A 15,379-nucleotide genomic window follows, 5' to 3' on the forward strand; every position below is an offset into this window, starting at 1 on the left:
TATCTATGAACATAAGATTTTATAAAAGTGTTTCAGGCAACTGTGGTTGTGCATGAGTCCAAATTCCATAGGGCATGAAACAAACTGGCAACTCCAATGGAGGTGTTCAATGAACTCCTCAGGCAGTGAATTTGCAACTCCAAAGCAGGTGTTCAATGAACAACTCAGGAAGCACTTCACTGGCTAGCTGAAGAAGAAAAAGGTCCTCTGTCTGTCTCACATAAAGGTCTTCAAATGATTGGATTAAATCCAGCTGATTGAATTCTCTCATTGTGGAAGAGATGCCCTTTTTTGATGTAATCAGTCACAGCTGCAGCCAATTGACTGATGACTTAATTTACCAGCCTTCTGGTTTATTAACCAGCCACAAATGTCCTTGCAGTAATGGTTAGGCCAGTGCTTGCACTTGCTTGACCAGACACCTGGACAACATCACCTGGCCAAATTGACACATGAATCTAACCAACCCAGTATCATTCAGATATAATAAATTTCACAGTTTGTAAATGTGCATAGATAAGATTTGACAAATGAAAACCCCTGTTTGACTACTGCTCCAATCAAGAAAGCACTTCCATCACCCCAGAAATTTCCCTGAGGTCTCTTTGCAGTAAATCCCCCACATTATATCCCAGACCACAGTTGATATGATTTCTGCCACCAGATTAATTTTACCCATCCTAACCATGATATAAATAGAAAAATATAGTATGCTTTTTTCTAGTTTCATTTGCCTGACTTAATACTACTGAAATACACCCATGTTGTTTGATGCAGCATTAGTTGATTCCATTTTCTTGCTGAGTAAAATTGATTTTATGAATATACCACAGTTTTTAATACATTTTTCTGTTCATAAGTAGTTGTAATATTTGAAGTCAGATTAATATGGATAAAGATATCATGAAGATTAATGCTCAAGTATTTTTCTGCACATATGCTTTTATTCCCTTTAGGTAAAGATGAAGGAGGCTGTTCTAGTTTGTTAATGCAGCTGGAGTGTAAAACACCAGAGATGGATTGGCTTTTATAAAATTGGATTTATTTGGTTACACAGTTACAGTCTTAAGGTCTTAAAGTGTCCAAGGTAACACCTCAGCAATTGGGTACCTTCATTGGAGGATGGCCAGTGGTGTCTGGAAAACCTCTGTTAGCTGGGAAGGCATGTGGCTGGCATCTTCACCAAAGTTATGGTTTCAAAATGGCTTTCTCACAAGATGTTCCTCTCTAGGCTGCTGTTCCTCAAAAATGTCATTCTTAGTTGCACTTGGGGTATTTGTCCTTTCTTAGCTTCTCCAGAGCAAGAGTCTGCTTTCAATGGCCATCTTCAAAATGTCTCTCATCTGCAGCTTCTGCACTTTCTTCAAAGTGTCCCTCTTGGCTGTAACAATCTCACTCCTTCTGTCTGATCTTATATAGTACACCAGTAATTTAATTCAGACCCACCCAATGGGTGGGCCCACACCTCCGTGGAATTTATCCAGAGTCATCACCCACTGTTGGGTGGGGCACATCTCCATGGAAACACTCAAAGAATTACAATCTAATTAATACTGATAGGTCTGCCCACTCAAGATTACATCAAAGCTAATGGCATTTGGGGGGACATAATACATTCAAACTGGCACATTCCACCCTCTGGACCCCCAAATGGCATTATCTTTCCATATACAAAATACATTCATCCCACAGTATCACAGACGCTTAAATTATTTCAGTAACAATAGCTAAGTACAAAATTCCATCAAAATCAATTATAGGCATGGTCAGTCCTAAAGCATAATTCTCCTTTAGGTGTGGATCTGTGAACTTAGAACAAGTTATGTGCTTCCAATATACAAAGGAGGGACAGTCATAGGCTAAACATTCCCATTGCCATAAGGAGAAAGAGTAAGGAAAACAAGGTTGACAGGATCAAAACAGTTCCTAAAACCTGCAGGACAATCTCCATTAGATTTCAAAGTCTGAGAGTCATTTACAGAATGGGCTTGAGAGAGTGGGAGTCTAACCCTTCCTAAGGGCCTTTGTGGCAGCCCTTTCCTCTACAAACACTGGATGAGTTCCCCAACATATCAACACATTGGGGAGAACACCTTCTTGGCTCCACACTCCTCAAACATCAGGGCAGCACCTGGATTCCCTTCCATCTCTGGGGCACATGCTCAACCCCTTCAGAGCCAATTCCCTGGGAATGTGCACCCTCTTTGGGGCCTGGGGTGGCAAAACTCTTCTGGAACATCAAGGCAGAAGGCCCACCCTCCATCTCCAGGGCAAACTCAGCCTTTCCATGTGTGTGGGCCACTCCATTCTCACAGCCCAAGACCTCTTGACTTCAGAACTCAACCTCCATGGCTCTGTCTTTGAAGAATTTTTCCTTCAATTTGTTCCTTGTCTGTCCCCTCCAGTCCAGAATGGCAATGGCTCTATCTATAAAGATCTCAAAAATTCATTTGGCTTTTCATGAAGCACAAAGGGGTCAAAGCCATCAGACAATAGAACTTTTCACAAATCCTTTCTGGATAACTCCATTTCCTATCTTGGCTTGTACTGAAAAGGTAGCTGGGTTCCATGTTTGTTTACATCCTCATGTTGGGCTGTAGTTTCTGGGGTTTCACCCCCTGGAAGCCCATAGTTTTTCAGGCCATCAATTTCTGGTTTCTTTGAACTCAAGTGTTCAGTTCTAAGTTTATCTCTGTCTGCTTGCATTTTACTATAAGCTGCAAGGAGAAGCCATGCTATATCCACAACTTTTAGTTTTGCAATCTCATCAGCCAAGTAAACCAGCTCATCACTTTCAAATTCTGTCTTCCATCTGACACCAGGATTCGATTTTGCCAAATTCTCTGCCACTTTAAAACAAAGATCACCTTTCTTTCAGTTCACAACAACACATTTATCATTTCTGTTCAAGGCCTCATCAGAAGTATCTTTAGAGTCTGTATTTCCGCAATCTCTTCAAACAGTTTAGGCCTTTTCTGTGATGCTCCTCACAATTCTTCCAGAACCTTCCCCTTATCCATTTAAAAAGGCATTCCAACATGTCTGGTATTTGCAAACTCAGCAGCATGCCAGGCACATGCCTTCCCAACTAACAGAGATTTTCCAGACACCATTGGCCATCCTCCAGTGAAGGTACCCAATTGCTGATGTGTTACATTGGACACTTTAAGACCTTAAGACTGTAACTGTGTAACCAAATAAACCCCCTTTTATAATGATTGGAAGATTGGTGACAAAATTCTGGGGAAGGGGTATGTGGATAGATCTTTCTGAGTGGGCAAAAAACATGAAGATATCTGTGTCCCATGTGAATGGTCACCAGAGGGTGACTTCAGCAGAAGATTTTAATAACCAGTGAATAGAGTGACCTGTTTGGTGAATACCAATCAGCATCTTTCCCTAGCAACCCCTGTCATTGCCCAGTGGGCTCATGAACAAAGTGGTCATGGTGGTAGAGATGGAGGTTATGCATGGGCTCAGCAACATGGACTTCCACTCACCAAGGCTGACCTGGCCACAGCCACTGCTGAGTGTCCAATCTGCAAACAGCAGAGATCCAAACTCAGTTCCCAATATGGCACCATTCCCTGAGGTGATTAGCCTGCTACCTGGTGGCAAGTTGATTACATTGGACCACTTCCATCATGGAAGGGGCAGCAATTTGTTCTTATTAGAATACACACATACTCTGGATATGGGTTTGCCTTCCCCGCATGACATGCTTCTACAAAAACTACCATACATGGACTTACAGAATGCCTTATACACCATCATGGTATTCCACACAGCACTGCATCTGACCAAGGAACCCACTTCACAGCAAATGAAGTGAGGTATTGGGCATGTGCTCATGGAATCCTCTGGTCTTAACATGTTCCCCATCATCCAGAGGCAGCTGGGTTGATAGAACAGTGGAATGGCCTGTTGAAGACTCAATTACAGTGCCAACTAGGTGGCAATACCTTGCAGGGTTGGGGCAGTGTTTTCCAGGAGGCTGTGTATGCTCTGAATCAGTGCCCACTCTATGGTGCTGTTTCTCCCATAGCCAGGATTCATGGGTCCAGGAATCAAGGGGTGGAAGCAGGAGTGGCACCTCTCACTATCACACCTAGTGATCCACTAGGTAAAATTTTGCTTCCTGTCCCTGCAAGCTTAAGCTCTGCTGCTCTACAAGTCTTTGTTTCAAAAGGATGAGTGCTTCCACTAGGAAACACAGTAATCCCATTGAACTGGAAGTTAAGACTGCCACCTGGCCACTTTGGGCTTCTTATGCCTCTGAATCAACAGGCAAGGAAGGGGATTACTGTACTGGCTGGGGTGATTGATCCCAACTATCAAGAGGAAATAGCACTGCAACTACAGAATGGAAGTAAAGAAGAGTTTTCCTGGAATACAGGAGATCCCCTAGGGCATCTCTTAGTACTACCATACCCTGTGGTTAAAGTCAATGGAAAACTGCAACAACCCAATCCAGGCAGGACTACCAATGGCCAAGAAACTTCAGGAATGAAGGTTTGGGTCACTCCACCAGGTGCAGAACCATGGCCAGCTGAAGTGCCTGCTGAGGGTAAAGGAAACATGGAATGGGTAGTGGAAGAAGGTAGTGATAAATATGAACTATGGACACATGACCAGTTACAGAAATGAGGACTTTGATGGCATGAATATTTCCTCCTTGTTTTGTTATGAGTATGTTTGTATTTGTCTGTAAAGCAAATATCTTTACTTTCTTCTCTGTGTTATCCTCTTATCATATGGCATAAGCTGTACTGTTCATTTTGCTATATTTAAGGTAAAATGAATTTTAAGTATTAACATCACCCAAGGACTTGCACCCTATTCTGGAGAGATTTAAGTTCATTTCCAGTTATACACCACACAGTGGTGTATTGTTAGGTGAAATACATGTCTGTTATTGTTCTCTACTTAGAGATAAAGTATGGTTTTAGGTAGTTGTATAACTGCCAAGTTGACAAGGGGTGTCATGTGTCAACTTGTCCAGGTGATAGTACCCAGCTGTCTGGTCAAGCAAACACTGGCATAACAATTGCTGTGAGGACGTTTGTGGCTGGTTAATAAACCAACTGGCTGGTTTATTAAATTATCAGCCAATTAGCTGCAGCTGTGACTGATGACTCACTGAAGGGTATGTCTTCCACAATGAGAGAATGTAATTGGCTGGATTTAATCCAGTTAATCAGTTGAAGACTTATAGGTGAGACAGATAGAGGACCTTCACTTCTTCAGCAGCCCAGCAAAGCATTTCCTTAGGAGTTCTTCAAAGTTCCCAGTTCATTTCCTGAATTCATCAAACATCTTCACTGGAGTTGCCACTTTGCTGACTGTCCTGTGGAATTTGGACTCGTGCATACCAACAGTTGTGTGAGTCACTTTTATTCCTAGATATCTCTCATGGATTCTGTTTCCCTAGAGAACCCTAATACAATGGTGATTCCTGAGACATATGGTAGACATATCATAAGCTTATTTGAAAAAGCCAAATTGTTTTCTGAAGTGGCTGTATCATTTCCCACTCCAACCAACAATGTCTGATAACTCCAGAAGCTGCAAATAGTAGCCAGTATATTGGTAATATCATTATTGAAATTTTAGCTAATCTAGTGTTAGAAAGTGATATTTCATTGTTACTGTAATGACATTTCTCTGATGACATATGATCCAGGGCTTTTTTTCATGTGTTCATTGCCATTCATATTTTTTTCCTGTGAAATGTCTGTTCAAATATTTTGTCTATTTTTATTGGGTTGTCTTTTTGTTATTGGCTTTAGGGATATTTATATACCATCTGGATATGATTAAATTTCTTTGACTTCTTAGCTGATAATTGGTTATACATACATTTGTGCATAGGTTTAGACTCTAATTCTGTTCCATTGGTCTATTTATCTATGTTTATAAAATATTTCTCTTTCTTCATTACTTTAGCTTTATAGTAAGTCTTGAAATCATCATCATAAATTCTTCAACTTTGTTTTTTACAAGATTGTTTTGGCCATATTCAATATTTTGCATCTACTGTATGGAAGCAGACCACAAGTTGGACAAAGTGGGACCTTGTCTGAACACCATGAGGTTGGGTCTAGACTTGTCTGCTCTACAAACAGTGACATATAGTAGAAGTTATTATATTTTATTACTCTTAAAATTGGATCCCTAATTTAAAATTGAGTCTCCTTAAATATTGTAGCTTGGTCACAACCCTATATGTGAAATTAAGGATGAACCACTTGGAGGCTTGAGATAAAATGGTCAACATCGGAAGCCTGTTTGTGACCCATCTAGTTCCAATATCCTAAAGCCAGAATGGCTTTTGTTCCACATGGAAGACTGGGAGTCTTTGAGAAAATTCCTTCAGGACAATAAAGAAGCCATGGAGTAAAATAGAGGAAATTCATGACTCAGATCATGTAGGAAATCAAACTGTAAGACTTTTAGAAATAACTGGGGAACAAGTTTATGCGATCTAATCTTAAGGTCCTTTTGTAACTGTTGCAATTTATTAATGCAAGGATAATCCAGTTTGTTAGCTAAAAACTTTTGGTTCATCAAGGTATTAATTGCATATAGGGTGAAAGTAAATAATCAAAAGAAATCATAAGGTTATAATTTGGGGAAGAAATTTATGTGTGATCAAATAAAGGATTTACATGTAGGTTAGTGACATTCTTTTGGAACTATTTATCAGTAAAATTATGAAGAGAAAATGTGTCTTCTGTCTTTTACAGACAATGGCCTTGTTCAGTAAAATCTGGAATAATTTAAATTTTCTTCAGAAAAGAAGGTTATGTTTGAGGACCATTCATATTGTAACTGTGATATCACATACTATTATTATCATATTGCAATTTTGTCATCACCCACACACAAAAATGATATGTAAGTAAATGTCAGAATCCTCTCATGGAAACTGACCAAAGGAAAGCACTACTTGAAAAAATACGCAATTCATAGCACAGCTTTCTCAAATTATTTTGTATATATGTAAAAACTCACCCAAGAACACATTGTTAGACTGTGAAAGAGCCCTTATACATTATCTGAAATATAAAAAGGATTAGCTTATCTGATTAAAGAGACAAGGTTGTTTATTACAGCATTCATTTTTTAATGATGGCAAAAAGAAAAAAAAATGCAAACAACCAAAGGTCTATCAGTCAAGGAATAGTTCAATACCTATTCTCCACACTTAAATGTTTGTATTAAAAATGAAAAAAATATATTTAATATTTATCAACCAAAAAGTTTATGATGAATTATCAAGTAACAAAAGCTAGTTTTGGGAAAATTGATGAAGCACACTTTTATAAAGTGCATTATATATGGATAATATTGGAGACTTATCAATATTGTTTAACTTTTCTTGTAGTTTGTGAAAAATGGTAGGAATGGTTTAATTTGAGAAAGAAAAATATATATGATTGGGGAGGGTGGTGGACTTCTGGGACTATTCCATGGTGGGTCACCTTAATGCTGGGGATGTAGTGCCTGGGAAATGGCCTCCAGCAGAGCCTGCCAGCCTGGCATGTCTACCAAACCAGGGAGGTCTCTTCCCCCTTACCTGAGAAACCTCAACCTATGCCAAAGTTGAAACTATAGCCAGATGTCTTCCCACAAGGAATATTTGGTGGCACAAGGCAATGGGGCTCCTGCCAGTAACAGGAAAACTGACAAGGTAGAACAGGCTGAACTGGGATCCCTGCTAGAAGACAAGGGCAAAAAGGTATTTGCACAGCTCCAACTAAAGCTGAAGAAAAGCAGGCAATCCCAATGTCCCAGGAAGAAGAGGAGGAGTTGCAGGTACTGCCACTTTCCCTGTGAGGCCACTATACCAAGGAGAAGATGGGGAAGTTTGTATGTAAGATCTGGGAGGGATGTTGGAAGATCATCCCATATGCTGTGCTTCCTAACTGGCTGAAGGATAATGACAACTTGCTACATGGCCACAGACCACCCAAACCCTCTTTCTGGCTCTCTTCAAGAGCATCTTAAGCATCCATACAGAAACTGGCAGCATCTGGACCCATCTGCTTGGTTTCCTGCTGTTTAACATTTTTGAAAGCTTGACCATGCTCAGACCAAATATGGACTCCAAGATGTGGTTTTGGGATGTGGTTTTGGGTACAGTGCCCTGCCTCAGTTTCTCCTGGCTCTTTCACACTATGGTAATTTAGAGAAAGTCTCTCAGAAGTTTTTTCCAAATTAGACTGTTCGGGGATCACTCTACTTGTTATGGGGAACATTGTCCCCTGCCTGTTTTATTCCTTCTACTGCTCCTCAGGGCCATGCTTCATCTACCTTTCCATCATCTGTGTCCTGGGGATTTCTGCTATGATTATGTTGCACCAGGAGCCATATGCCACTCCCAAGCACCAGTAGACAAGAGCAGGAGTATTCCCAAGACTTGGCTTGAGTGGTGATGTCCCACCATGCTCTTTACTATTGCTGAGTTCTTTGTCAAAGCCACCACATGGGGAGATGGGCTGGTTCTTCCTAATGGCTGTGAGGTGCAGCACTAGAGCTGCCTTTTATCCTGTGTGGATTCCTGAGTGCTTCTTTCCTGTAAAGTGTGACATATGTTTCCAGTTTCATCAGATTTTCCACATCCTGGTGGTGGCAGCTTCTTTTGAACACTTCTATGGGATCTCAAATCTTCAGGAATTCTGTTATGTTCTAGAAGGTGGCTGTACTGATGACTTCCTTCTTGGAGCCTCCCACTAGAGGGGTGGTGAAGAACTTCTCAAGCACTTTTTTTTTTTTTTTTAATCATCATTTTATTGAGATATATTCACATACCACGCAGTCATACAAAACAAATTGTACTTTCGATTGTTTACAGTACCATTACATAGTTGTACATTCATCACCTAAATCAATCCCTGACACCTTCATTAGCACACACACAAAAATAACAAGAATAATAATTAGAGTGAAAAAGAGCAATTGAAGTAAAAAAGAACACTGGGTATCTTTGTCTGTTTGTTTGCTTCCCCTACTTTTCTACACATCCATCCATAAACTAGACAAAGTGGAGTTTGGTCCTTATGGCATTCCCAATCCCACTGTCACCCCTCATAAGCTACATTTTTATACAACTGTCTTCGAGATTCATGGGTTCTGGGTTGTAGTTTAATAGTTTCAGGTATCCACCACCAGCTACCCTAATTCTTTAGAATCTAAAAAAGGTTGTCTAAAGTGTGCGTAAGAGTGCCCACCAGAGTGATCTCTCGGCTCATTTTGGAATCTCTCTGCCACTGAAGCTTATTTCATTTCCTTTCACATCCCCCTTTTGGTCAAGAAGATGTTCTCCATCCCACGATGCCGGGTCTACATTCCTCCCCGGGAGTCATATTCCACGTTGCCAGGGAGATTCACTTCCCTGGGTGTCTGATCCCACGTAGGGGGGAGGGCAGTGATTTCACCTTTCAAGTTGGCTTAGCCAGAGAGAGAGGGCCACATCTGAGCAACAAAGAGGCATTCAGGAGGAGACTCTTAGGCACAAATACAGGGAGGCCTAGCCTCTCCTTTGCAGAAACCATCTTCCCAAGGGTAAAACTTATGGTAGAGGGCTCAACCCATCAAACCACCAGTCCCCTATGTCTGTGGTCATGTTAGCAACCATGGAGGTGGGGTAGGCGAATACCCCTGCATTCTCCACAGGCTCCTCAAGGGGGCACTACATCTTTTTTTTTTTTTTTCCTTGTTTGTCTTTTTTCTTTTTTTTTCTTTTTTTTAACTTTCCCTTCTTTTTTAAATCAACTGTATGAAAAAAAAAGTTAAAAAGAAAACATACATACAATAAAAGAACATTTCAAAGAGACCATAACAAGGGAGTAAGAAAAAGACAACTAACCTAAGATAACTGCTTAACTTCCAACATGTTCCTACTTTACCCCAAGAAAGTTACATAATATAGCAACATTTCAGTGAACTTGTTCCTACTACATCCATCAGAAATTAACAGACCATAGTCATTTCTGGGCATCCCCAGAACGTTAAATAGCTTATCTGTTCTTCTTGGATTATTGTTCCCCCTTCCTTAATTGCTCTCTACTGCTAGTTCCCCTACATTCTACATTATAAACCATTTGTTTTACATTTTTCAAAGTTCACATTAGTGGTAGCATATAATATTTCTCTTTTTGTGCCTGGCTTATTTCGCTCAGCATTATGTCTTCAAGGTTCATCCATGTTGTCATATGTTTCACGAGATCGTTCCTTCTTACTGCCGCGTAGTATTCCATCGTGTGTATATACCACATTTTATTTATCCACTCATCTGTTGAAGGACATTTGGGTTGTTTCCATCTCTTGGCAATTGTGAATAATGCTGCTATGAACATTGGCGTGCAGATATCTGTTCGTGTCACTGCTTTCCGATCTTCCGGGTATATACCGAGAAGTGCAATCGCTGGATCGAATGGTAGCTCTATATCTAGTTTTCTAAGGAACTGCCAGACTGACTTCCAGAGTGGCTGAACCATTATATAGTCCCACCAACAATGAATAAGAGTTCCAATTTCTCCACATCCCCTCCAGCATTTGTAGTTTCCTGTTTGTTTAATGGCAGCCATTCTAACCGGTGTTAGATGGTATCTCATTGTGGTCTTAATTTGCATCTCTCTAATAGCTAGTGAAGCTGAACATTTTTTCATGTGTTTCTTGGCCATTTGTATTTCCTCTTCAGAGAACTGTCTTTTCATATCTTTTGCCCATTTTATAATTGGGCTGTCTGTACTATTGTCATTGAGTTGTAGGATTTCTTTGTATATGCAAGATATCAGTCTTTTGTCAGATACATGGTTTCCAAAAATTTTTTCCCATTGAGTTGGCTGCCTCTTTACCTTTTTGAGAAATTCCTTTGAGGTGCAGAAACTTCTAAGCTTGAGGAGTTCCCATTTATCTATTTTCTCTTTTGTTGCTTGTGCTTTGGGTGTAAAGTCTAGGAAGTGGCCGCCTAATACAAGGTCTTGAAGATGTTTTCCTACATTATCTTCTAGGAGTTTTATGGTACTTTCTTTTATATTGAGATCTTTGGTCCATTTTGAGTTAATTTTTGGGTAGGGGGTGAGGTAGGGGTCCTCTTTCATTCTTTTGGATATGGATATCCAACTCTCCCAGCCCCATTTGTTGAAAAGACCATTATGGCTCAGTTCGGTGACTTTGGGGGCCTTATCAAAGATCAGTCGGCCATAGATCTGAGGGTCAATCTCTGAATTCTCAATTCGATTCCATTGATCTATATGTCTATCTTTGTGCCAGTACCATGCTGTTTTGGCAACTGTGGCTTTATAATAAGCTTCAAAGTCAGGGAGTGTAAGTCCTCCCACTTCGTTTTTCTTTTTTAGAGTGTCTTTAGCAATTCGAGGCATCTTCCCTTTCCAAATAAATTTGATAACTAGCTTTTCCAAGTCTGCAAAGTAGGTTGTTGGAATTTTGATTGGGATTGCATTGAATCTGTAGATGAGTTTGGGTAGAATTGACATCTTAATGACATTTAGCCTTCCTATCCATGAACATGGAATATTTTTCCATCTTTTAAGGTCCCCTTCTATTTCTTTTAGTAGAGTTATGTAGTTTTCTTTGTATAGGTCTTTTACATCTTTGGTTAAGTTTATTCCTAGGTACTTGATTTTTTTAGTTGCTATTGAAAATGGTATCTTTTTCTTGAGTGTCTCTTCAGTTTGTTCATTTCTAGCATATAGAAACATTACTGACTTGTGTGCATTAATCTTGTATCCCGCTACTTTGCTAAATTTGTTTATTAGCTCTAGTAGGTGTATCGTTGATTACTCAGGGTTTTCTAGATATAAGATCATATCATCTGCAAACAATGACAGTTTTACTTCTTCTTTTTCAATTTGGATGCCTTTTATTTCTTTGTCTTGCCGGATTGCCCTGGCTAGCACTTCCAGCACAATGTTGAATAACAGTGGTGACAGCGGGCATCCTTGTCTTGTTCCTGATCTTAGAGGGAAGGCTTTCAGTCTCTCACCATTGAGTACTATGCTGGCTGTGGGTTTTTCATATATGCTCTTTATCATGTTGAGGAAGTTTCCTTCAATTCCTACCTTTTGAAGTGTTTTTATCAAAAAGGGATGTTGGATTTTGTCAAATGCTTTTTCAGCATCTATTGAGATGATCAATTGATTTTTCCCTTTCGAGTTTTTAATGTGTTGTAATACATTGATTGTTTTTCTTATGTTGAACCATCCTTGCATGCCTGGAATGAACGCCACTTGGTCATGGTGTATGATTTTTTTAATGTGTCTTTGGATTCGATTTGCAAGTATTTTGTTGAGGATTTTTGCATCTATATTCATTAGGGAGATTGGCCGGTAGTTTTCCTTTTTTGTAGCATCTTTGCCTGGTTTTGGTATTAGATTGATGTTAGCTTCATAAAATGAGTTAGGTAGTGTTCCATTTTTTTCAATGTTTTGAAAGAGTTTGAGTAAGATTGGTGTCAGTTCTTTCTGGAAAGTTTGGTAGAATTCCCCTGTGAAGCCATCTGGCCCTGGGCATTTATTTGTGGGAAGATTTTTGATGACTGATTGGATCTCTTTGCTTGTGATGGGTTGGTTGAGGTCTTCTATTTCTTCTCTGGTCAGTCTAGGTTGTTCATATGTTTCCAGGAAATTGTCCATTTCTTCTACATTATCCAGTTTATGCCATACAGTTGTTCATAATATCCTCTTATAATTTTTTTAATTTCTTCAGGATCTGCAGTTATGTCACCTTTCTCATTCATTATTTTGTTTATATGGGTCTTCTCTCTTTTTGATTTTGTCAGTCTAGCTAGGGGCTTGTCAATCTTGTTGATCTTCTCAAAGAACCAACTTTTGGTGATATTTATCCTTTCTATTGTTTTTTTGTTCTCTATGTCATTTATTTCTGCTTTAATCCTTGTTATTTCTTTTCTTGTACTTGGTTTAGGATTGGTTTGCTGTTCATTTTCTAGCTTCTTCAGTTGATCCATTAGTTCTTTGATTTTGGCTCTTTCTTCCTTTTTAATATATGTGTTTAGTGCTATAAATTTCCCCCTTAGCACTGCTTTTGCTGCATCCCATAGGTTTTGGTATGTTGTGTTCTCGTTTTCATTCGTCTCTATATATTTAGCAATTTCTCTTGCTATTTCTTCTTTAACCCACTGATTGTTTAGGAGTGTGTTGTTTAACCTCCAGGTATTTGTGAATTTTCTAAGTCTCTGATGGTTATTGACTTCTAATTGTATTCCACTGTGGTCAGAGAATGTGCTTTGAATAATTTCAATCTTTTTAAATTTATTGAGGCTTGTTTTATGTCCCAGCATATGATCTATTCTGGAGAAAGTTCCGTGAGCACTAGAAAAGTATGTGTATCCTGGTGATTTGGGATGTAATGTCCTGTAGATGTCTGTTAAATCTAATTCATTTATCAGATTGTTTATGTTTTCAATTTCCTTATTGGTCTTCTGTCTGGTTGATCTATCTATAGGAGAGAGTGATGTGTTGAAGTCTCCCACAATTATTGTGGAAACATCAATTGCTTCCTTTAGTTTTGCCAGTGTTTCTCTCATGTATTTTGTGGCACCTTGATTGGGTGCATAGACATTTACGATTGTTATTTCTTCTTGCTGAATTGCCCCTTTTATTAGTATGTAGTGGCCTTCTTTGTCTCTCAAAACATCCCTGCATTTGAAGTCTATTTTATCTGAGATTAATATTGCTACACCTGCTTTCTTTTGGCTGTAGCTTGCATGAAATATTTTTTTCCATCCTTTCACTTTCAGTTTCTTTGTGTCCCTGTGTCTAAGATGAGTCTCTTGTATGCAACATATTGATGGTTCATTTTTTTTGATCCATTCTGCGAATCTATATCTTTTAATTGGGGAGTTTAATCCATTTACATTCAACGTTAAAACCGTGAAGGCATTTCTTGAATCGGCCATCTTATCCTTTGGATTATGTTTGCCATATTTTTCCCTCTCTCTATTAATATCCTTTATTGTACCCATACCCAATCTCTTTAGTACTGAACCTTTCTCCAAGTCTCTCTGTACTGTCTTTGTTTCTCTGTCTGTAGGGCTCCCTTTAGTATCTCCAGTAGGGCAGGTCTCTTGTTAGCAAATTCTCTCAGCATTTCTTTGTCTGTGAAAAATTTAAGCTCTCCCTCAAATTTGAAGGAGAGCTTTGCTGGATAAAGTATTCTTGGCTGGAAATTCCTCTCACTCAGAATTTTAAATATATCGTGCCACTGCCTTCTTGCCTCCATGGTGGCTGCTGAGTAGTCACTACTTAATCTTATGCTGTTTCCTTTGTATGTGGTGAATTGCTTTTCTCTTGCTGCTTTCAGAACTTGCTCCTTCTCTTCTATGTTTGACAGTGTGATCAGTATATGTCTCGGAGTGGGTTTTTTTGGATTTATTCTATTTGGAGTTCGCTGAGCATTTATGATTTGTGTATTTATGTTGTTTAGAAGATTTGGGAAGTTTTCCCCAACAATTTCTTTGAATACTCTTCCTAGACCTTTACCCTTTTCTTCCCCTTCTGGGACACCAATGAGTCTTATATTCGGACGTTTCATATTATCTATCATATCCCTGAGGTCCATTTCGAGTTTTTCAATTTTTTCCCCATTCTTTCTTTTATGCTTTCATTTTCCATTCTGTCATCTTCCAGGTCACTGATTCGTTGTTCAACTTCCTCTAGTCTTGTACTATGAGTGTCCAGAATCTTTTAATTTGGTCAACAGTTTCTTTAATTTCCATAAGATCATCCATTTTTTTATTTAGTCTTGCAATGTCTTCTTTATGCTCTTCTAGGGTCTTCTTTATTTCCTTCATATCCCGTACTATGGTCTCATTGTTCATCTTTAGTTCTTTGAGTAGCTTGTCTAGGTGCTGTGTCTCTTCTGGTCTTTTGATTTGGGTGCTTGGGCTTGGGTTATCCATATCGTCTGTTTTTTTCATATGCTTTATAATTTTCTGTTGTTTTTGGCCTCGTGGCATTTGCTGAACTTGATAGGGTTCTTTTAGGGTTTGTAGACCAGTTGAAGTCCTTATCTCTAATTTATCAGATCTACAGCTTCGTGGAGTACACTTTCTCTAACTAACCAGCAGGTGGCGTCCACGAGCCACCTGTTCTCCACAAGCCAGATCTCCCCTGCTTAGCCTTTTTGGTGAGTGGGGGAGTGAGTCTTGTGGGGCCCAATTGGTGTACCAAGCTAGCGTGTGTAGTTGGTGTTGCCTGCCCTGTATGTGGGGCGTGTTTCTGGGCAGTCGGGGAGGGGGGGTGGCCCTAACAATCAAATCTCCTTGATGATCCTAGAGTTTTAAAGCTGCTGCAATAGTCTAATCCTTCAGTTCAGTCCTGCCACAGTTTGT

The 15,379-nt window shown here is 39.5% G+C and overlaps 1 pseudogene; it reads left to right on the forward strand.

Moving 5' to 3' along the window:
- Positions 1-7,621: 7,621 nt before the first annotated feature.
- LOC119511395 lies at positions 7,622-8,739 on the forward strand (annotated as a pseudogene).
- The last annotated feature ends 6,640 nt before the right edge of the window (positions 8,740-15,379 follow it).

The sequence above is a fragment of the Choloepus didactylus genome, chromosome 16, assembly GCF_015220235.1.
Source record: "Choloepus didactylus isolate mChoDid1 chromosome 16, mChoDid1.pri, whole genome shotgun sequence".
Lineage (NCBI taxonomy): Eukaryota > Metazoa > Chordata > Mammalia > Pilosa > Megalonychidae > Choloepus > Choloepus didactylus.